The sequence below is a fragment of the Lithobates pipiens genome, unplaced genomic scaffold (genome assembly GCF_037356315.1).
Source record: "Lithobates pipiens isolate NorthernLeopardFrog02 unplaced genomic scaffold, aLitPip1_a1.2 Scaffold_18, whole genome shotgun sequence".
Classification (NCBI taxonomy): domain Eukaryota; kingdom Metazoa; phylum Chordata; class Amphibia; order Anura; family Ranidae; genus Lithobates; species Lithobates pipiens.
Window position 1 is genome coordinate 106,080,110 of NW_027507758.1, and position 25,072 is coordinate 106,105,181.

Here is a 25,072-nt window from a genome sequence, read left to right on the forward strand (position 1 = left end):
ACCACCCACTCCAGGGAGGATCATGAATGTAGATCCCACAGAAAATTAACGTAATAAAAATGTGGTTAAGAATAAAAAGATGTACAGAGTTTGTTACATTGCATAAAGAAATTTGCGCGTTTGTCTGCATGTGTGAAACGTTTCAGAAGCTTTTCAGAATGATTTGATGTAACATTGTCATCACATGGACTGTGCTTGTACAATCACACAAACAAAAGCTTGATCATCTTTTGTTGGGTATTCTAGGGAACTGAAATGCTTTAGCTAATATTTTGCACTTGGCTGCTTACATCATATGATTAGAATGTCTAACATCTGGAAGTCTGCAAAGTGTGGGAACTTGCATATCCATGAGTGGTTCTGGATGATTTCATGTATTGGTCGGTCCTGTATTTTAGATGGAGCATTGTATATCATGTCTGTCTCTTATATAAATATAACATACATTATATAAATATAATTTTATATTAAACACACTGAACTTCTCCTATTTGCTTCTTTTGGTCTGTAAAGTATGTTGCATCTGTTCAATGAGTGCAAACATGTTATATAGTGAAGCTTACCATTCCTTAGATGCAATGGATGCATTCATTATTTTTATTTTTATTCAGGATTTGTTTCCTTTTTTATTTATTTATCTTTTGAGAAGTAGCATTTAAACCCTAGGACATAAGGTGATTTTGGCCTCCATACCATAGGGGGAGTGTTCTGTAGCCCTAACACTAGGGTGGATATTAAATCGCTAGTAAAAAGGCTTGATTTAAATCCATCATTTTTAAAGAGTAACGGTCATCTCTGTCCAGCAGCGGATCCTCCTCTGACCTGCTGTTGACTCACTGACAGTCCTATTCACTTTAATGGGACAGTTGGTGATGCGGCAGTGACACAACAAGGTGAAGAATGTTGCGGCAGCAGGTAAGTGGATGGGCGCTAACGGGCACTGCCAAGATGGATCTGAAATGACAGGTGCTCTTTAAATGTAAGGACCCATTCCTGCTGGTAGTTAGAATCTTTAATATTTGCATACAAAAGGAAGGTTTCTTATTTAGGATAATAAGCTGTCAGGTTAGTAAAACCCCAATATCAGAACTAATTAAATCATACAGTTTGTAGTGTACATAGATTTGCAAAACAATGAGATAAAGGAATATTCCTAAACTTTGTTTTATCTCATTGTTACAGTGAAATTGTGGGAATGCATCATGCAGTGCATGTCATTTCAGCTTGCAGAGCTTGGATTCATTGAGTTTACCAAAAATGTAAATATTGCAGTATATACAGCCTCATGCTACATAACTAACCTCCATTTCATGCTGAATAAACTAAATTATTAGTGTATCTTAACCACTTCAGCCCCGGACCAATTTTCAGCCTAAAGACCAGAGGTCTTTTTACAATTTTGCACTGCGCTGCTTTAACTGGTAATTGCGCGGTCATGCAATGTTGTACCCAAACAAAATTTGCGTCCTTTTCTTCCCACAAATAGAGCTTTCTTTTGATGGTATTTGATTGCCTCTGCGATTTTTATTTTTTGCGATATAAATGGAAAAAGACCGAAAATTTGGAGAAAAAAAGATATTTTCTCATTTTTTGTTATAAGAAAAATTGAATAAACTCAATTTTAGTCATACATTTAGGGCAAAATTTATTCAGCCACATGTCTTTAGTAAAAAAAAAAATGTCAATAAGCGTATATTTATTGGTTTGCGCAAAAGTTATAGCATCTACAAACTAGAGTACATTTTCTGGAATTTACACAGCTTTTAATTTATGACTGCCTATCTCATTTCTTGAGGTGCTAAAATGGCAGGGCAGTACAACCCCCCCCCCCCCCCAAATGACCCCATTTTGGAAAGTAGACACCCCAAGGAAATTGCTGAGGGGCATGTTGAGCCCATTGAATATTTTATTTTTATTTTTTTTGTCCCAGGTGATTGAATAATGACACAAAAAAAAAAAAAAGTTTACAAAAAGTTGTCACTAAATGATATATTGCTCACACATGCCATAGTTATATGTGGCATTGCACCCCAAAATATATTCTGCTTCTCCTGAGTATGGGGATACCACATATGTGGGACTTTTTGGGAGTCTAGCCGCGTACGGCACCCCGAAAACCAATCACTGCCTTCAGGATTTCTAAGGGTGCAAATTTTTGATTTCACTCCTCACTACTTATCAGTTTCGAAGGCCATAAAATGCCAAAATAACACAAACCCCCCCCCCCAAATGACCCCATTTTGGAAAGTAGACACCCCAAGCTATTTACTGAGAGGCATGTTGAGTCCATGAAATATTTTATATTTTGCCACAAGTTGCAGGACTATTACAATTTTTTTTTTTTTGCACAAAGTTGTCACTAAATGATATATTGCTCACACATGCTATGGGCATAAGTCAAATTACACCCCAAAATAAATTCTGCTGCTTCTCCCGAGTACGGAGATACCACATGTGGGGGACTTTTTGGGAGCCTAGCCACGTACGGGACCCCGAAAACCAAGCACTGCCTTCCGGATTTAAATATAAAACGCTACCAAAAAAAAACTGTTAGCGATCACAGGGATCAGGCCTGACTCTGCGATCGCTGTAGTTATGTGTTTAGTGTTTTGTAAGTGACAGCGATCAATCGATACTGCACTTGGGTGGGCTGGGCGGAGGGGCAAAACGCAGGTGCTAGCAGGTATCTGGGCTGATCCCGCTAACAATGCGTTTTTTTGGAACCCTAAACTGCTGGACGCTAGTATAGATCTGATCAGATCAGATTTTGATCTGTTCAGATTCTATACCACTACGGGAGGTTTATGCTTTGTGCGTGGGTGTTAGCAGTATTGGCACTAGCCTAGCGCTGCCTGGGGCGACGCAGACCCTGACCCTAAAACCTAATTGATATCACCCGCCGGGTGATCAGGGGGTTAAACCTTTATTGGGTAATAAATGGTGGGTGCCCTGATGCTATAAAAAGCAAACTAACTAACCAGAGTCACCCGTAACACTTATACGGTGATCATTGGGGAAAGGGTTAACTAGGGGCAATCAGGGGGTTACAATTTTTATTAGGTAGTATATGGGGGTCCCTGGCGCTATATAAAAACCTGACGGGGAACCTAAATAACTAACTGGCTAACCAGCGTCACCAGTGACACTTATACGGTGATCGCTGGTGAAAGGGTTAACTAGGGGCAATCAGGGGGTTAAAACCATTATTGGGTAGTATATGGGGGTACCTAGCGCTATAAAAACCTGGCGGTGAACCTAAAAAAATAACTAGCTATCTAGCGACACTAGTGACACTAATGCAGCGCTCAGAAAAATGATCGCTTAGTGACACTGGCAAAAGGGGGTGAAAGGGTTAACTAGGGGCAATCGGGGAGATAAAACCATTATTGGGTAGTATATGGGAGTACCTAGCGCTATAAAAACCTGGCGGTGAACCTAAAAGAATAACTAGCTACCTAGCGACACTAATGCAGCGATCAGAAAAATTATCGCTTAGTGACACTGGAAAAAAGGGGGTGAAAAGGTTAACTCTAAGGGCAATCAGGGGTTAAATCTTTATTGGGGGTGGTAGGGGGCTACCCTGGACCTAACACTAACTGCCCTGACACTTTTTACTTTTACAACTGACACTGAATGCAGTGATCAGTAAATAAATGATCACTGCAATCAGTGACACTGTGACTGGGGGGGTGGTTTGTGTGCCTGTGTGTTAGTTAGTGTCAGTGTAGTGTTTGGTGCAGACTTACTGTGTCCTCTCCTCGTAGTCCGGGGTCAATAAGACTGCCCCGAGGAGAATGACATCACTTCCTCCCTGCCTGTGTATACAATACACAGTGGGAGGAAGCTTCTCATTCGCCAGGAGCGATCGAGAGGGGATGGCCAGAGACCAACGGCCATCCTCTCATCCCGGATCGCTCCTGAAGCGAACCGGACCGCCGCATCCAGCAGGAGGGGGTCCGATCGGACCCCCCCACCCGCTGGAAGGCAAGCACATACATGTACATGCCATTGTGATGACGTACAATTGCATGCGGCGGTCGTTAAGTGGTTAAATAGAAAACTATCATTAGATAGATTTGTACTCCAAAAGCATTTTATTAACCACTTAACAACTGGCCCATAGCCAAATGACAGCTACAGGGCGGTTGTTTAACTCTGAGAGGCCGTCATATGACATCCCCGCCCCCAGAATTCCGCTCTCGAACGCGCACTCGAGAGCATCCGTGACCGCCGGATCACGGTAAACGGCCACTCATCGTGGCCGTTTACCACGTGATCGCTCCGTCAAATGACGGAGCCATCGCTTGTAAACAAACCGGCGTCATGTTATGACGCCGTTTCCTCCCTCCCCTCTCTGTACCGATCGGTACAGCAGAGGGAGAAGAGATCGGTGTCAGCAGCGCTGTGGGCTTGATCTGCAGTGCCCACATTGCTGCTCACCAAAAATTAACCCCTCAATACTCTACCAATACCCTGCCAATACTCTGCCATAAATTGCCATACCCAGCAAAATGTCAAACTAAAATAAATAAAGTAAAGTAAAATGAACAATAAAAGAAAAAAAAAATCGCCCCTGTCCCCATGTGCTCGCATGCAGAAGCGAACACATACGTAAGTCCCACCCACATATGAAAATGTGAGGTATGGCTGCGAACGTTGGAGCGAGAGCAATAATTTTGGCCCTAGACCTCCTGTAACTCAAAACATGTAACCAGTAAAAATTTTTAAAGCGTCGCCTATGGGGATTTTTAAGTAGCGACGTTTGGCGTCATTCCACGAGCGTGTGCAATTTTGGAGAGTGACATGTTGGGTATCTATTTACTCAGTGTAACTTCATCTTTCACATTATGCAAAAACATTGGGCTAACTTTACTGTGTGTGGTGTGTTTTTGTTTTTTGTTTTTTTTTAGCACAAAACTGTTTTTCTTCCGAAAAAAAAACGCGTTCGAAAAATTGCTGCGCGTGATAAAAAAAATTGCAACGACCACCATTGTATTCTCTAGGGCAGTGATGGCGAACCTTGGCACTCCAGATGTTTTGGAACTACATTTCCCATGATGCTCAACTATACTGCAGAGTGCACGAGCATCATGGGAAATGTAGTTCCAAAACATCTGGGGTGCCAAGGTTCGCCATCACTGCTCTAGGGTCTTTGCTAAAAAAAACATGTATAATATTTTGGGGTTCTATGTAATTTTCTAGCAAATGATGATTTTTACATGTAGGAAAAATGTCAGAATTGGCTTGGGTGCTCCAGAACGCCTGATGGCGCCTCCCTGCATGTTGGGCCTCTGTATGTGACCACACTGTGTAAAAGTCTCACACATGTGGTATCGAGAAATAACCTGATAATATGACAATTTTGTGGAGGAAAAAAAAATCTTGATTTTCCAAAGAATTGTAGGAAAAAATAACAACTTCAAAAAACTCATCATTGCCTAAATACCTTGGAATATCTTCTTTTCAAAAAGGGGTCATTTGGGGGGTATTTGTACTTTTCTGGCATGTTAGGGTCTCAAGAAATTGAAATAGGCCGTCAGTCCTTCAGGTGTGATCAATTTTCAGATATTGGCACCATAGTGGACTCTATAACTTTCACAAAGACGAAATAATATCCACCAATTTGTACTTATTTTTACCAAAGATATGTAGTAGTATAAATTTTGGCCAAAATTTATGAAGAAAAATTACTAATCTGCTAAATTTTGTAACAGAAACTAAGAAAATTCATTTATTTTTTTACCAAATTTTCAGTATTTTTTTATTTTTATAGCACAAAAAATAAAAACCAGCGGTGATTAAATACCACCAAAAGAAAGCTCTATTTGTGTGGAAAAAAAGGACAACAATTTTATATGGGTACAGTGTTGCACGACTGAGTAATTGTCATTCAAAATGTGAGAGCACCGAAAGCTGAAAATTGGTCTGGTTATTAAGGGTGTTTAAGTGCCCAGTGGTTAAATAAAAATCATTGTGGTGGGTGTTTTTTTTTTTTTTTTTTTTTATAATCTATCTTGAGCAGATATGTAAAGTCTCTTTCCTCGGGCCTTAAGAGAAAATGAAGGTGCATTTTTTTTTTTAAATCACTCCGTGGCCGCTATGCTCCCTATTGCCCCGGCCACCAGTCTTGTAACTTCCCCTCTGTAACTAGGTCTCTGTTCACTGAAGTGGGTGGACCCAGGAGTCTGACTCCTGACTTTCTCTGCCCACGCACATGGTTGCCACGACCTCCATTTCACTAGGCATTGTGGGAAATGTAGTGTGGTTTCCCTGTCTGGATTTGACATGTAGACATCAGTTCTCCTCCCGTGGCTTAGAAGTTCCACGATATTTTAAGGGACATGATGACATCACCGGGGCAGAAAATCCTTGATTACATGAAAAGTGAGTCCTTCCCATTCACATTCTCAGTGATCTAATAGAGCCTGGAAAGAGGGACCTGGAGTTATTTTTTAAGATGGCATTGCATAGTCCACAGGACACCACTGGGGTTCTGGCAGAATCAAGTGTTTATTCTTATTTTTTTATCCTTTGGGTTAGATACACTTTTTTTTTTTTTTTTTTAACTTCAGACAGCTTTTCCTTTTTCTAGTTTTGACACATTGAGAGGAAGGGTTATAATCTCTGTCCTAATCTTTTTTTTGCACTGTACCCCTTTTGGCAAAAAATGTTCCCTCGCTATTTATCCTGGCCAATGTTGCAGGGGGAGAAAGAGGTGAAGTCAAACTTCTTCTTTTTTTTTTTTTTGGAAAGCAAAGAACCTATAGAATAAAGAAAGGGAGTTGTAAATGTTTGTTGCACGCCATTTTCGCAGACCTTAGAAGTGATCAGGCAACTTTACAGCTGCCCTGATCACCTCTACAATAAAGGCCATAGATGCTTTTTAAAACCAGCTCCTGGTTGCTAAACAGCTGTGAGCTTGCTTTTTATTTCATGAGGTTTAGTCCAAAAAGGTTAACCACTTGCTGACTGCCGCACGGCGATTTACATTGACAGAATGGCATGGGCAGGCAAAAGGGCGTACCTGTACGTCCCTTTGAATTTGCCATTTAGCGGGTGTGCCCGTGGGTCCAGCGGCCTGCGATTGTGGCGAGAAGAGGCAGAACGGGGAGATGCCTATATAAACAAGACTTGTCCCTCTTCTGCCTAGAAACATGACAGGGATCTACTGCTCCCTGTCATCGGGAGCAGTGATCTGTCATGTTGTAAGCCCATCTCCCCCCCCCCCCCCGCCCACACCACACAGTTATAACACATCCAGGGAACACACTTAACCCCTTGATCACCCCCTAGTGTTTAACCACTTCCCTGCCAGTGTCATTTATACAGTAATTTGTAGCTCTGATCGCTGTATAATTGTCAGTGGTCCCAAAATGGTGTCGAGTGTCCGATCTGTCCTCTATAATGTCGCAGTCCTGATAAAAATCAAAGATCGCTGCTATTACTAATAAAAAAAAAAAAAAAAAAAAAAGTATAATAAAAATGCCATAAATCTAACCTATTATGTAGGCTGTATAACTTTTGCGTAAACCAATATACAGTTAGTACGATATTTTTTTTTTTTACCAAAAATATGTGGGAAAAATACATATTTATAGCGCAAAAAATGAAAACTGCAGTGGTGGAAAATACCACCAAAAGAAAGCTCTAGTGGGGAAAAAAAGGGCGTCAATTTTGTTTGGGTACAACAGCGCACGACCGCGCAATTGTCAGCTAAAGTCACACACTGCCGAATCGCAAAAAATGCTCTGGTCAGGAAGTGGTTAATAGGAACACTGGCGACAGCTGTCAAAATTTACATTTTGCCTTATTTTCCATATTCCTGAAAAGCTATAAGCCAGGATAATCTGGTTGTTGGCATTGTGTCCAGTCCCAACTACGTATCCTACCTAGCCTGTAAGTGTGTACTTATTTGTAATCTTTATTATAAGATTACCTGTAGGTAAAAATAAAAAAGTAACGTTTACTACCACTTTAAGATCCTTGCACACATGCAAACCGTTCAGGTCCACCTGTCTGTTTTTCAGACGGACCTGAATGGACGCCCCATGCACCTCTATGGAGCGACGGATGTCAGCGGTGACATATCTGCTGACATCTGATCCGCTCCTCTAAATCTGGAGGGATGGAAACCCTATTTTCCATCCGCCTACGATTCCCCCCCAACAGAGGAGAGCGAGGCTCTGACAGCTCCGTCTGCACCGTGAGCAGAGATGCACTTTTCATCCGCTGATAAACGGAGCGATCCCCGCTGAGCAAGCGGAGTCCGTCAAATAGGACATTACTGTGTGACAGAGCCCATTAATTGGCCAAAGTCAGAGAAGTGGAGAGTTTATTTTCTAAATCTAGCATGCTGACTGTGTGAAAGAGCTGTCCAGTGTGGTGGTTTGTACTGGGAAATGTCAGTAGTACTTGAACAGCACATTTGTTTAGACACATAATGTCTGCTCCCCAAAACTATTTTGCATGTACGCTAAACTTTGTCAGTGTAGATGGAAACGAGCCGATGGGCTACAGCACTAAAAAAATGTCAACTGGATTTCTGTATCTGATGTGAAGATATTATCCTTAGTAGTCAGTTTTAGCTCAAGTTAGGTATAATAATTGTTATAAACGGGGAAGTAAGTGGCCCCACTAATCAGAACAGACGAGTACCTGCATGTAGTTGTGCGTTTCGAGGGCAATCAGGCTCCCATCTTTGAAATATCCTTTTGTGGTTTCTGCCGCACCTCACAAACAAACATGCTCTTCTCTATCTTTTTTTTTTTTTTCCCAGTGTGAGTTCTACAAGTGGAAATTTGCTGATTTAGTTTACATTGTTTTAACCAAATACATTTAAAATGTGTGACTTTGGGGTGTATTTACTAAAACTGGAGCTTGCAAAACCTGGTGAAGCTCTACATAGAAATTGGTTTCCAGATTTTTTTTTTTTTTTTTTTTTTTTTTTTTGGGTCAAGGCTTGATTGAACAAGCTGAAGTTATGAATACCTTAGTGGAACTTTTCTGGAACGTTAGTCAGAAAATGAAGTCCTGCTAGATTACTTCAGGCTGGCCCATTTGCAAGCATACTATGGAAAACATTAAAAATAAGGGTCTATACTGTTTAACCACTTCATACAAAACTATGTACCTGTACGTCAGTACTTTGACACTAAATACCGGGTTTATGGCAGCAGTTAGCTGCCATAACCCTGGTATTTTCGGGAACGCCATGTGTTTCTCTTTAGGCTAAAAGTGGTCTCCGCGGTGCTTTCGCAAACATTATTTTTATATGAAGCTGTTATGAGTAAAGTTCCACTTTAAGTTGGTTGCAACGCACAACTACACCAGATTTTTCACCCCTTTGTGTACTTTGTTAGCTTCTAGCTTGTATTGCATATTTCATTGTTTTTTTTTCTCTTTCATTTAAAAAAAAAAATATATATATATAATTAATTGTGCATGGTTTTTTTTTTTTTTTTTTTTTATTCCTTTTTCTAAAGCATGTTTAACTCACTTTTGACCCCCATTCATACCTGAGTGACTTTGAAGCATGTTTCCAGAAGCGCTTCTAATGCTTGTCACAAGATTTTCATGTTATTCTTTTGTGCCCTTTCACATCCAAGCAAACTGATGTTGCTCAAGGCTCATGCCACGTACACACGAGCGGAATTTCCATCGGAAAAATCTTGGATGTTTTTTTATACGGAATTCCGCTCAAGCTTGGCTTGCATACACACGGTCACACAAGTTCTCTGAACTTTCGACCGTCAAGAACGCGGTGACATACAACACTACGTCGAGCCAAGAAAATGAAGTTCAATGCTTCTGAGCATGCGTCAAATTGTTTCCGCGCACGTGTAGGAATTTTGCACATTGGAATTGCTAGACAATGGGAATTTCTGGTCGCAAAAAGAGAGAACCTGCTCTCAATATTTGGCTGGTGGAAATTCCGCCAGCAAAAGTGCGATGGAGCATACACACGGTTGGAATTTCCAACCAAAAGCTCACATTGGACTTTTGCTGGCGGAATTTCCGATCATGTGTATGGGGCATTAGGAGTACAGAAGCGTCTTTAGGACATGATTGTACATTTTTTTTTTTTTTTTTTTCTTTTTACCCCAAAATACTTCAGTGGGTGTGCCTGCCAAACATACCTTTTCTCATGTAAAAACCATCTCTTCGTAATAGTTACTATCTTTTTGCATTGGCTAAAACATAAACACAAGCATGAAATAAAGTATTACAAAGAAGCATGAAAACGCGCAAGATCAAGTGTGAATACGGGCTTATAGGGCAATTGTTTTTTATAGATAATTATCACAAGTATTCATAGTGTCTTTGACTCCATGAGACTGGGCTGATACTAATAGCAACAATAGCCAAAGGGCAGTTATAAACAACTTAAAGGATAAGTTCACTTTTGCAGGTAAAAAAAAAGTGCTTTAGTTTTTTTATTTTTTATTTTTTTTGGAGCTTGTTAAATGTTACACCAGTGATCAGAAGGTCGCTGGTGCCATGCAGGTCTCCAGCAGATCTGCCAGTGTATCTGTGTACCTGTACATCCAATATGGGCAAGCAGATACTGCTAGGAAGAGAGGATGAACTACCACAGTGCTCCACAGCGCCTTGGTAGTTCATTGAAAACTACAAGCTGACAGCCGCAAAGACCGGCAGAACCCTTTTTTTTTTTTTTTTTATTTATTTATTTATTTATTTTTTTTTCCTTTCATGGGAAACTGAATGAGTGGTGGGGCGGGTGGAGAACCATTCTGACAGCTGGGCGGGGGGGGGGGGGGGGGGATCTCAGCTCTAGCTGTCAGATGGGGGAGGTGTGGGGGCCGGTCCGTTTGACATCTTACACCATGAATTAGGGCTGCTACTAACGATTATTTTTATAATTGATTTGTTGGCCAATTATTGTTTCAATTAATCGATTATTCGGTTAATAACCTTAGGGCCCCCTGATCCCCCCTGTCTTGAATTGTATTGTAATGTCTGCCCTAATGTTGTAAAGCGCTGCGTAAACTGTCAGCGCTATATTAATCCTGTATAAAAATAATAAAAGTGTATAATTTCGTTAATATGTAAAGTTTAAAAAAAGGCAATTTTGTTCTTAAATATCTCTATGCATTGGTAAATATTAATAACCAACTATATGGTTAAGGAGCAAAATATCTAATCCACTCTGAGCATAACACAGGAGATATACTCTAATAGTATATAGAGGGTGAATCAGGGTAAATATTATCAGACTCAGAGATCAAATTGTTTTATTTAAAAAACAAAAATAATGTCTTCCTTCAAAAAAAAAAAAAAATGAAAGAACGTTCGTTTGAGTCAAATTAACGTTCATTTTGAACCACAGTGATGGGAAAATTTTGAAATAATAGAAAATGTGGTTTTGGTTCAGAAATTACATTCATTTTAAAAACAAGTGAAAATTTCAAAGGACATTCTTTCATTCAGCGAATGTACAAAGATTTTTAATCTGAATATTCTCATCTGAAAATTGATCGGTGTGGCCAGCACAAGGCTTGGTACACACCTATGCAGTTTGCTTTTGATCTGTTTCTGCAGTGCAATGTAGGGCTGAAACAACTAATCGATCAATCGACAACTAATCGATTATGAAATGAATCAATTACTATTTTCATAATCGATTAATCGGCCTGTAACATAATGGGGTTAAAAAAACTAAAATGAGCCCTTTATAGTACAAAAATATAATCGCTATTGTAAATATTACTTTCACAGTTCTACAGTAAAAAAAAAACCCTTCCAGTAGTGATTATCTATCTGCTTTTTTGTACTATAAAGGGCTAATTTTAGTATTTTTAACCCCATTATGTTACTAAACGTCTTAGGCTTGGTTCACATCTATGTGTTTTATTGGTGCTTTTTGCAGAAACGCACTACAGTTCATTTACATGGTTTCCTATGGGACACGTTCATATCTGTGCTTTTTTCAGCCTCTGCATATTTGGAAAGGGTCAGGGACTTTTAACGCAAAATGGTGCTTTTTTTTTGGTTCAATATACTTCAATGGAGAAGCTGCAGAAAAGAATGTAATGTGTTTTTTGCAGCAATTTGTGTTTTTTTTTTTTTGTTTTGTTTTTTATCTGCCCCAAAAAATGCAAATTGCAGTAAAATCACGTGCGCAAAAATCAAAACGCAAAGCAAAAAGCACTGCAGAAACAGATCAAAAGCAAACTGCATAGGTGTGTACCGAGCCTTATGCTGGCCTCACGGATCAATTATCAGGTGAGAAATCTTTGTACATTCGCTGAATGAAAGAATTTTGTTTGTTTGATATTTTCACTTCATTTCTGAACAGAAACCACATACACTGTCTGAAAATTCCTTTTGACTGAGAAGTTTTCTATTATTTCTAAATTTTATCATCACTGTGGTTGAAAACGAACATCAATTTGACCCACTTTTTTTTTTTTTTTTTTTTTTTTTTTTTTTTTAAGGTTATTAATCGAAACAATAATCGGCCAACTAATCGATTATGAAAATAATCGTTAGTTGCAGCCCTAGTGCAATGTACCCGTGTGGGATGAACTATGGAGGCTGCCGTTTCTAGCTTGGAATTTAAAGGCATTGTCATGCTTATCATGACGCCACTACCTAGTGAACAAATAAGAAACCAGCATGTAACCAGTGAAGTCTGATAGGTCTGCACTCCCATCCTTCATGCTTTTTTCTGGGTTGGAAACTTACCAGGTTGCTAAAACAATGATCAAGATGACATCTTAAAGGCCTGTTCTTTATAAAACAAGTCTGAAATGGGCCTCCCATCAGCCTCTACACTCACTGGTTATTTAAACATAAAAGTATGTTTTTGCTTAAATTCATAAAGGCATATTGTCTAAAGAGAGAAACGCATAGAGCGCCTGATCTAAACGACCATGGCAAATGTGAAGAAGATCCGCCTTTTTCTATAACCCTCTGATTACTCACAGTGATCTAATAGAAAAAGTGGCAACTCTCTTCCTTTGCATATGCAAAAGTCTTTTAAAAAAATATATATATCACCAAAGTCGATTCTTCTTCTGAGAAAAGGAATAAGCCAATCAAAGGAGCAAGAATGGGGATTTTGAGAGTCTCGCTAAATATTCTTTCCAGGAAGAGAAATTTTATTTTTAATTTTTTTGGCAGTATTGGAAAATCATAGCTGGTTGCAGAATGGAGGGGTAATTCTTTTTGGGGTAATGTTAAATAACAAAATGGCCTGTGTAGCAATTATATACAATCATTTTTAACAAAACCAGAGTTTTCCATTACAGCGTTCTGTCTAGCCTCAGTCTTTTTGTGGATGGCAGGACACAATTAAAACGGATGCATAATCCTCGTAGACAACATAAAATGACTTGTAATATGACGTACTTGATCCCTTATTTTTTTTTTTTTTGTATTGAGTTACATTAGCGACCTTTTTTTTCCTTCCTGAATGATATTTTCTTTATTTTCTCCCTGGAGAAAATGTCTTTCCTGTTCTCCATTCCCAGTCTTTCCGTTCATAAGGAATGTTTCATGTTTGTTTCTCTGGTCATTTTCACAAGGCCTTTATCGGGCCTTGTGCAAATTTTAGGTATAGCAGAGCCTACACCCATTAGTATGTTATGCCACAATCTATATATGATGGCCTGTTTGGGTTTTTTTTTTGTTTTTTTTTGTTTTGTTTTTTAAGTAATTCCACAACCCTAAAAAAAGCCAACTAGTGGAACGGAAAGTTGTATACAGTACAGCAAAGATGGATACAAAATTAGAGAGTTTCTAAAGGCAATGTGTTTTTTTTTTTGACAAAAATATTACACTTACCTGGCGCCCGATTAATGCTCTCCTTTCCTCGGCCTGTCAATTTAGGTGGACGGCTATGTCTTGGTAGGTTTGCAGTTGTGTCATACGCTTTCCATTTTTGGATGATAGATTGAACAGTGCTCTGTGAGATGTTCAAAGCTTGGAATTTTTTTGAAATTTTTTTTTTTTTAAAAACCTAACCCTGCTTTAAACTTCTCCAACTTTATCCCTGACCTGTCTGGTGTGTTCCTTGGCCTTCATGATGCTTTTTGTTCACTAAGGTTCTCTAAACCTCTGAGGGCTTCACAGAACACCTATATTTATACTGAGATTAACCCTTTCATGACTAAGCCTGTTTTTGGAATTTGGTGTTTACAAGTTAAAATCCATATTTTCTACTAGAAAATTACTTGGAACCCCCAAACATTATATATATATTTTTTTAACAGAGACTCTAGAGAATAAAACGGCGATTGTTGCAATATTTTATGTCACACGGTATTTGCGCAGCGGTGTTTTAAATGCAACTTTTTGGGAAAAGGTACACTTTCATTAATTAAAAAAAAACAAAACCGTAAAATTATCCCATTTTTTTTGCATAATGTGAAAGATAATGTTACGCCGAGTAAATAGATACCAAACATGTCACACTTTATAATTGCACGCACTTGTGGATTGACGACAAAGTACGGTACCTAAAAATCTCAATAGGCGACGCTTTAAACATTTTTTACGGTTACCAGGTTAGCGTTACAGAGGAGGTCTAGTGCTAGAATTATTGCTCTCGCTCTGACGATCGCGGCGATACCTCACATGTGTGATTTGAACACCGTTTACATATGCGGGCGCGACTTCCGTATGCATTTTCTTTGCTTTGCGAGCTCGCGGGGACGGCGGGCGCTTTAAAAAATTTTTTTTATTTTTTTATTTATTTTATTTATTTTAAAATTACTAAATTGTTAAAAAAAAAAAAAAAAAATTTGATCACTTTTATTGCTGTCACAAGGAATGTAAACATCCCTTGTGACAGTAATAGGTGGTGACAGGTACTCTTTATGGAGGGATCGGGGGTCTAAAAGACCCCCCACCCCTCCTTTACACTTCAGTGTATTCAGATCGCCAAAAACGGCGATTCTGAATACCGGATATTTTTTTAAAACCGGCGCCATTGGCAGCCGAGTAAACGGGAAGTGACGTCATGACGTCGCTTCCGTGTTTACTATGAGGAGACTGGAACGAAGCCGATTACGGCTTCGTTCCAGTTCCTCCCCAGCGGCCGGAGCCGACGGACACGCAATCGGTGCTCCCGATCGAGCGGGAGCACCGGTAACAGCGGCGGGAGGCGGCGGGAGGGGGGGACGTCCCCTCCCGCTCCTCCGGAATAACAGCCGAGCGGCTTTTAGCCGCATCGGTTGTTATGGCTGGATAGCCAATCGCCCGCTGTAAAAGACGGTACCGGGATGATGCCTGCAGGTGCGGGCATCATCCCGGTATACCCCCCGGAAGCCGAGTACGCATATCTGCATACGCTCGGCGGGAAGGGGTTAAATTACACACAGGTGGACTTTATTTACCAATTAGGTGACTTCTGAAGGCAATTGGTTCCAGATTTTAGTTAGGGGTATCAGAGTAAAAGGGGCTGAATACAAATACATGCCACACTTTTCAGATATTTATAAAACGTTTTGAAAACCATTTATCATTTTCCTTCCACTTAACATATATGTGCCACTTTGTGTTGGTCTATCACATAAAATCCCAATAAAATACATTTACATTTTTGGGTGTAACATGAAAAAATGTGGAAAATTTCAGGGGGTATGAATACTTTTTCAAGGCACCGTACTTTAAAAACGTTTAACTAGAATTTGAAAGCGTTATATCTGTCAGTTTTTTTTTTTTTTGTCTTGTCACCTGTGTCCCAACTATGGAAATGCAGATGCAATATTGGTCCCGGTGACTATTGTCTTCGGAAAGTGAAATGCAACATTTTTATATTCGTTAAGCTGTGGGAAAATCTTTCAGTCTACTGACAACTGTCTAGTGACTTAGGTGAGATTTGGGGATTAACAGCCACCCTCAGCACAGCCTTTCTAAAGTGTGTTTTATTACCCTTTATACAGTTGTGCTCATAAGTTTACATACCCTGGCAGAATCTGATTTCTTGCCCATTTTTCAGAGAATATGGATGATAACAAAAAACTTTTCTTTCACTTATGGTTAGTGTTTGGCTGAAGCCATTTATTATCAATCAACTGCGTTTTACTTTTTTTAAAATCGCAACAGAAACTACCCAAGTGACCCTGATCAAAAGTTTACATACCTTGGTGGCTATTAAAGGTAACCATCCTCACCTGTGATCTGTTTGCTTGTAATTAGTGTGTGTGTGTGTGTGTGTGTGTGTGTGTATATAAAAGGTCAGTGACTTTCTGGACTTCTGACAGACCCTTGCATCTTTCATCCAGTGCTGCACTGACGTTTTTGGATTTTGAGTCATGGGGAAAGCAAAAGAATTGTCAAAGGATCTGCAGGAAAAGGTAGTTGAACTGTATAAAACAGGAAAGGGATATGAAAAGATATCAAAGGAATTGAGAATGCCAATCGGCAGTGTTCAAACTCTAATCAAGAAGTGGAAAATGAGGGGTTCTTTTAAAAACCAAAGCATGGTGAGGTAGACCAACTAAAATTTCAGCCACAACTGCCAGGATAATTGTTCAGGATGAAAAGAAAAACCCACAAATAACTTTGGGTGAAATACAGGACTCTGAAAAAATGTGGTGTGACTGTTTCAAGATGCACAATAAGGAGCCAAGAAAGATGGGCTGCATGGTGGTGTCGCCAGAAGAAAGCCATTACTACAAAAATGCCACAAAGTATCCCGCTTAGGCTTGGTTCACACAGGGGCGGCACGACTTTCAGCGCGACTCAGACGCGACCTGCACACGACTTCAGCGTCGACTTGCAAAACTACTTCTGTATAGAAGTCAATGCAAGTCGCCTGAAGTCGCCCAAAAGTAGTACAGGAACCTTTTTTCTAAGTCAGAGCGACTTGAGTCGCTCCTATTAGAACGGTTCCATAGTACAGAATGGAGCGCGACTTGTCAGGCAGCTAAGGCGCCTGGACAAGTCGCCCCTGTGTGAACCGAGCCTTACAATACGCCAAACCACATAGAGACAAGCCTCAAACCTTCTGCCATAAAGTCATTTGGAGTGATGAGACCAAAATTGACCTTTTTGGCCACAACCATAAAGACTACATTAGGAGAGGAGTCAACAAGGCCTATGATGAAAGGTACACCATTCCTACTGTGAAACACAGAGGTGGATTGCTGGTGTTTTGGGGATGTGTGAGCTACAAAGGCACAGGAAATTTTAGTCAAAATTGATGGCAAGATGAATGCAGTATGTTCTCAAAAAATACTGGAGGAACATTTGCATTCATCAGCCAGGAAGCTGCACATGGAACGTACTTGGACATTCTAACATGACAATGATCTAAAACGCAAGGCCAAGTCTACCTGTCAATGGCTACAGCAGAATAAAGTGAAGGTTCTGGAGTGGCCATCTCAGTCTCCTGACCTCAATATCATTGAGCCACTCTGGGGAGATCTCAAACGTGCAGTTCATGCAAGACAGCCCAAGAATTTACAGGATATGGAGGCCTTTTTGCCAAGAGAAAGGGCAGCTTTACCATCTGAGAAGATAAAGAGCCTCATCCACAAATACCACAAAGACTTCCAGCTGTCATTTTATGTTAAAAGGGGCAATACATGGAATTAGGAACTGGGGTATGTAAACTTTTGATCAGGGTCATTTGGGTAATTTCTGTTGCCATTATGACTTAAAAAAAGTAAACACAGTTGATTGATAATAAATGGCTTCAGCCAAACACTAACCATGAGTGAAAAAAGTTTTTATCAATCATATTCTCTGAAAAATGGCCAAGAAATCATAAGTTTCTGTAAACTTATGAGCACAACTGTAAATCCGCGAGGTGTCTTTCACATTGGTGGTAATGCTTACTGCTGGTATAGCAGCGGCTGAGAGGCGTTAAGAGGCACTACTGAGGCCTGTGGTGTGTTTGTGTTTTTTTTTTCTTTTGCGTAACTGCAATTTTACAACTGCGAGCCAAGCTTTTGGCTGGCGATTGTGGTGCGGCCTCAGTGGGCAAGTTTGACAGGCTGTGCCATCTGCCAGACTCTGCTGCTGTCCAAGTTAAAATTGCTGCAAGGTCATTTCTGCTAATTGCATTTCTAAATGGGCAGTGAATTTGCAGTGCAGTGAAGCTTATTCTTTGTCCAGTGACAGAGGTGACACAGATGCAAAACTGCACAAAGAATTGGGTGCGTTGCACTTTTAGGTTGTGGAGTGTCAACACGACTTGGGGCGACTTACAACACGACTTTAAGTCGCCCCAGGCCAGGCGACTTTTGCTGTGGCCAATCAGAGAATAAGCTCCCAAGGAGGAACTCCACGCCAAATAAAAAAAATTTAAAAAACGCGTGGGTTCCCCCTCCGGGAGCATACCAGGCCCTTAGGTCTGGTATGGATTTTAAGGGGAACCCCCTACACCGAAAAAACGGTGTGGAGGTCCCCCCAAATCCATACCCTTATCCGAACACGAAGCCTGGCCGGTCAGGAAGGGGATGGGGACGAACGAACGCCCCCACCCCCCCCCCCAGACCGTACCAGGCCGCGTGCCCTCAACATGGGGGGGTTGGTGCTTTGCACCCTGTGGCCCCCCCACCCCAAAGCACCTTGTCCCCATGTTGATGAGGACAAGGGCCTCTTCCCGACAACCCTGGCCGTTGGTGGTTGGGGTCTGCGGCGGGGGGCTTATCGGAATCCGGGGGCCCCCAGATCCTGGCCCCCCCACCCTATGTGAATGAGTAAGGGGTACATCTTATTCACATCCCATTCACCTGGGGAAAAAATGTCAAAAAACACAACACAAATTTTAAAAGTCCTTTATTAAGCAGCTTCGGGGGTCTTCTGACGACTTCTTCGCTCTGTTTGGCCTCTTCTCCCGGTGTCTGGCCTCTTCTCCAGCGTCTTCTCCCGGGCCTCCTCCGCTGTCTTCTTGCAGCTCTTTTACTAGCGGAGGAGCCCGGTCTCCTCCGCCCTCTGTCCTTCTTCTCACTTCTTTCTACTTCTGATGTTGACCCGGTGCTGTCTTCCGCTGTGCTGACTTGTGCGATGTGCGCGGCGACTTATATAGGTATGGGGCATGGTCACCGGATGATGTCACACAGTGACCCCAACCCCTTTATGACGTCACAGTCCCAGGGCATGCTGTTGTGTGACTTTTAGGTTGTGGTATTGTGTATTACAGGTCCCTTCCTCACCCCAGCCTCCCTGCACTGTAGTACACCCAATTGGTTCCTTGTGCAGCTTCTCCTTTTCCCAGTCTTTGCTCTGCTGTACCAGGGACTTCATGAGTGTGTTGTCAAATTCAGGTGTTTCCACTGCTTGCAGGTGAAAGAAAAATAGATTTTAAGAATCTAATAATTTAATGCAAACGGCATTAATTTGTCTTTTCTATCTGCCTGGAGTTCAGTTTTAAAGGGGTTGTAAAGGTTCACTTTTTTATTTTCTAAATGGGTTCCTTTTAAGCTAGTGCATTGTTGGTTCACTTACCTTTCAGACAAAGAAAAAAACATTTAGAAGGAAAAAGTAAGTGAACGCACTAGCTTAAAGGAACCTATTTAGAAAATAAAAAAAAAAAGCTTTACAACCCCTTTAAGTAAGGTTTGCTGAAGACCTTCGGAAAATGCCCATGAAGAGATTGGCAGAATTGTACCTGGAGATGACGTGGCAGGATATCCAGCAATTTTTAACAACTCTTGTCACATCCTTGTATTTATATGACCCATGTTGAGCCGGCACAATGTTTGAGGTCAGGGATTTGCACATGTATTCATATAGTGCTGTCAGTGTAATCTGTAAGCTTTTCCGTGGCTTCCTCCAGCCCTGCACGAGGCAGTGACATTGTCGGCTCTCTCCCATGTTCAGACTCCATATCTTCAGTCTCATTTCTGATTTGTATTGCACAGTAACTAGGTCAAAGAATCACAAAACAGCCTCATTTTCAGATCAATTGTTCATATTTCAGGATTAGAAAGACATTCTTAGCACGATTTGTATTGGCTTCTGTACATGGCTTGCTGCCAAGAGCTAGTCCGTGTACAGATTTGTTCTGGGGACACAGTGACTTTTCTTTTAGTGGAAGGGAGCTGCTGTACGTGGGTTTTTCCTTCTTTCTTTGGCAGCAAAAGTAATTGGACCACCAGAAAGAGAAAAATAAACTAAAGATTTAAAGGCTCTTAAATTATATTTTTACTTTTAAACAATTTGCATGCTTGTTATACCGGAAACTGCTTGTGATCAGGCTGTGCAGGAATTGTTTATTCGCATTGGAGATGCTTCTTTGGAATGCCAGCCAAACTATTTTACTTCCGGGTATTGTGGAGAATGGTTGGCGCCTCTGCCAAGCTTTTATTGCTTTAGGTTCCCAGCTGTGGAAGTTCGTATCGTTTCTTGTTCTAAAGGCACCTGTCCAATTGTCAGCAATCAAATCTTAGATTTCTCTTCGAAACATTTTCTCTTACTTTCTCTCACTGAAACCCCACAAAGGCACAAACGTGCTGGTAGAGAGCCATGGATAAACGTGTTGGTGCCCTTTTACAAAGAACCCACAATTTCCACTGAAATAGCTTGAGATTGACAAAAGTAAACTTCTGTTTTACTCCATATTTTAATATAAAAATCAGACTTGCAACTATTTTTTTTTTTTAATTAAATCGAATGAACAAAAATGATGGCAGTGGTAGTAAACCAGCTTACCTGGAAAAATCACCAAGCTGGCTTTGCTACCGATTTTAAGCTAATATTTGATGCACAACCTTAAGGCTGGATTCACACCTATGCATTTTTTAGTGCTTTTTGCATTTTGAAGATTTGCACTACAGCCCATTTAACATGGTTTCTTATGGAACACGTTCTGTAGAGTAAATATGCAAAAAGCACTAAAAATGCATAGGTGTGAATCAAGCCTTAGAGGCAATGACTGCAAACAATTAATTTTGTAGCTCACATTGAGACTTCTGCATCTGCCAACAGGTAATTTGCCTCACTCTCCTTTAAAAGAGAAGTTCAGGATAAAAAAATATAATTATACTTGGCTAGGTGGATGCAGCTTCGACCCTTTGCTGCATCTGTTCCCCACTAGGGGATCACTCTGTTCTCCCTCTTGCTTTTAGCAGGGAGCTGTGACTGTCAGTCACAGGCTTTCTGCTCTCCCCTCCAGTGCTCACTGGAGCACTATGCTGTGGAGGGGTGGGAGGGGCTAGCTCAGGCCCTCTGTGGATTTCTGAGAGGCTGAGCCAGATGCCAGTTCAGGCTTCTGGGTCAATCCCTCTGGACTGGCTGAGTAACGCGTCAGCCCACAGTGGGCTTCCGCCGTCAGCTGAAAACTGGTCACAGGACTGCAAAATAACTGCACTGCTAAGATCCATAGAAATAGTATAGCCAAAAAAAGCTTTTGCCCTACTTTTTAAGCAATTTTAATTTAATTTAAGCAATTTGTTCCACTTGTATCCAGTTTGAAGGGTGTCCCCTCCAGATTGTATGTTGCAGCTCTTTCTATAGATGGTCAATAGGATTTAAGTCAGGATTTGGGGTTTTGGATCATTAATTGGTTAGAGGACCCATGACTTTTGACACGGCTTTCTGACACTGGGCAGTATGTTTTCCCCCAGAATTCCTTGATAGTCCTGAAGTTTCATTGTGCCCTGCCCAGATTTAAGGCATCCTGTGTCAGATGCAGCAAAGCACCCCCACAACATAACTGCGCCGCCTCCTTCATAACATAAAGTTAGGTGCAGTGTTTTTTTTTATATTTGTAGTTTTCATCTGTGAACAGCTGATGTGACATGAAAAAAGCACCACTTTTGTCTCATCTGTCCAACAAGCATCGGGACTTGTCAATATGTATTTTTGCTAATTCCAATATTGCGTTTTTTTTTTTTTTTTTCCAACAGTGGAGTTATCCTCTGGCTTCTTCCTTTGAGTCCACTGTCGCTGAGAAAAACAATGGATGGTGTGATAAAACGCTGATGAACCTTGACCTTGGATTCATCTTGTAATCACTTTTGGATGTTTTCAATGGCTGGTTGTCTACCATTCGCACTATCCTTCTGTTCTGTATGGGGCGCTTTTCCCCTTGTGGCCATAGCCAGGCAGGTTGGCTACAATCGCTTGGATCTCAACTAATTCAGCCTCGTGGATGTATCTAGTGCTGAAGAAGTTAACGAGCTTGTTTCAACTATATTCAGCGGCCTCTCACCATTACTGTAAAAGGGATGTTGGCTCTCTTTTCAGGGACCTGGAACCACAACAAGTGACATCAGGGTAGTGAGTGAGAGGATATTGGAGACTACTGTTCCCCAATCTCTTCTGCACAGTGTGAACCTGGAAGTACTCAGCACTTCTGGTTCACAGCTGTCAGAATCCCCTCTAGAAAGCCGAGTGCACAGTGGATCAGACAGGACTGTGCTAGGTTGTCTGGAGCAGAGGGCCAGGGAGACCTTCTAATACACCTGGGGTCTCCATAAATAGAACCTGTCACCTACCCAATGCTATCACATAGGGGGTTTGTTAGGTCCCTTGTGATAGCAATAATTTTATTACACATACAAACACACCTGTAGAGTTTACACAGGTATGTAAAGGATTGCGCCACACATGTTTATTGCTGCCCATGCCAGGGTTAGGACAATAATTCTCGGTCCTTCATTTACGGCGAACTATAAGCTATCGGAGTATTTAAAGCGTCTCCTATTGAGAACTTTAAATACTGTGTTTGTTTGTTTTTTTTCATTGCATGGGTGCACATTTTGAGGCCTGACATATTTGGTACCCATTTGCTTATCACTACCTCATCTTTTATATTATACAGAAAAATTAGGGGTTAAATTGTGTTTGTATTTTTTCTGGAAAGTATGGATTTCATAAACTCTACAGCATAAAAAAAAGCAACTACCATCATTTTATTCTACAGGACCTCTGTGTTCAGAAAGTGTATAATGTTTTGGAGGTTTCAAGTAACTTGATGGCTAAAAATTGTGTATTTTTTAATGTGTGAGGCCAGTAAAATTTAGGGTAGTGTGCACCTGCAGTCATAAATCACACCATCTATGGCAGACTTGCTGGAGAATGGCTTCCTTTATCTTGTTACATGACAGTGGACCTTTAGGCTGGGCTCACACATGCGGCTGCAGTTTTAGTGCGGTGGTCCTGTACGGTTCTGTTCACCGATTTTTAAAGTGCGACTCAATTGTAAATTTTTACCTGGAACTGGACTCAAAAACGCACAGGGCTCTTTTTAAAACCGCACCGCAGACACCTGCACATGTGTGAACCGACTCCATTGAAAGCCGGTCTGATTCACATGTTATATGAATTGGATGCGTTTTTTCAACTGCATCCAATTTACATGTATGTGAACTGAGCCTTTTGAAGCAGCCAGCGACCGTTAGAGTTCTGCACCCTGTGTTGGAGGGATGAGGAGAGGTATGCTTGTAAGGAGACTCAATACCTTTCAGTATAACCAATTGCTTTGTAATGTTGTTGTTGTTGTTGTTGTTTTTGTTTATAAAACTTTGATTCTCTATCAGAATGGCAGCTGATGCAGTTACACACAGTGAGATAAGAGAACCCCTCTAATAATAGTTTATTATCTGAAGAATCTCATTACCTGTATGGAAATACAAGTCATTTTTATCTGGCTTAGACTTGAAATTGATCCCTGTTTTGTAGATGGACACTTGAAGATGTCTGGATTGTGGATCACATGACAAAGACAGGCTTGTATTCCTGGGACTTGCTTTCCATCAGCACTCTTCTCTGTCTGTGCTATGTAGGAGGTGTATGTTAGAAGCTGTTGGCAAAGTCGTGCATCCTTTCACTTCCTTTTCTTCCTTTTGAAGCCACGGATTAATGTGTGGAAGCTCATGAGCTATGAGTCAGACGCCAGCCTGTCCTATTGGTTGCAGCATGGTGTTTACCTGTTTTGCATAGCACCTTCCCACCCGTCTGAGTCAGCATGCCTCACCAAACACATAAGTAAAAGAAAAGCAGGCAATCAGTATATTGTGTGTGCCAGCAGGTTTGCGAAAGGATATTGCTACATTTTTCTCTGGATATTTTTTCACTGTACGAATCAAAGCTGTTTCCTTTATGAGTAGACTCGAGGTATGGAAACCCTATTCCTTTCTGAATGTTTGCTTTGTGGGGATTTTACTGCTTTAATTTACTCATAGCATTGAAAAGACTAGCTGTGTGTTTCTATAGCTGGGGAAGGGGCTTTTTTATTTGGGCAGTACAAGTACTACTTGTTGTAATGATCTACCATGTGTGTATAAAATATATATATATATAATTTTTTATTATACACATTTGTAGTGTTTGTATTTTACATATTGGTTAATGGGGTTCCAATATATTTGTCTGTGTTTGAAAGCTACCATTGTGGACCTGTTCATCTGAAAATGCCAGTTTCCTGGTTTTCATACGGACACTTTGACTTCAGTACTTTAAATCGTGGATGCAAAACAAGTATAGTGATAAGAGGATGGCTTTGACGTTTTTTAATTTTGCTGTTTGCGCTCTGCGTTCTCTCATGCCCTGTGTACTTTACACAACTTGTTAAGGGGGTTTCCACTTTCTTCAAGGTGTGTTTGTGTGTGCGTGTGTGTGTGTTTTTCTTCTTCTTTTTTTTTTTTTTTGGCCAGCCTTGGGGAAAAAAATCAATTTCAAAGCCATTGCAAAGTTGGTGGCAGTCCTGCAGCTGTCCAGTTAGCACTTCTGGATTGGTGAAAGAGTTACCCTCTACCTAAAGCCCCTCTACAGGGATAGAATAAATTCCATGGAGATACAAATACATTTCCTTCAGATTATTCTAAAGGGAAACTTCCTTCTATTTAAAAAAAAATAATCTGCTGCAATAAGTGACTAGGGAAATGTGTTGGAAGATAAGTATGTTCCTTTTATTGTGTCATCTGTGTGTTTCTATCGACTGACGTATTTATTGCAACATCTTGTAACAGGATTGTTTTGATATTATTCATACACTTTAATGAGATCCTGTATGCATTTAATCCTGTCCATTCATCAAACAGGAATCTAGTGTGTGTGTGTGTGTGTATTATATATTAAAGTAAATAAAGATGTAGCTCAAGAGACAAAGTTATGTGAGTTGCAGACAATCTAACTTTGTGTAAGTGTAGTC

The 25,072-nt window shown here is 40.7% G+C and overlaps 1 protein-coding gene across 2 annotated transcripts in view; it reads left to right on the forward strand.

Annotated features, from left to right (window-relative positions):
- The window catches only part of PELI1 (pellino E3 ubiquitin protein ligase 1), a 111,766-nt gene that overhangs the window by 10,643 nt on the left and 76,051 nt on the right, over positions 1-25,072 (forward strand). The window contains exon 1 of one of the 2 annotated variants that reach the window (XM_077485973.1): positions 23,881-24,036. The exons of the other annotated variant lie outside the window; for it this stretch is intronic. The gene's annotated coding sequence lies outside the window, so the exon portion shown is untranslated. Of the gene's footprint in view, positions 1-23,880; positions 24,037-25,072 lie in introns of those variants that run through there. 2 annotated transcript variants of the gene reach the window in all.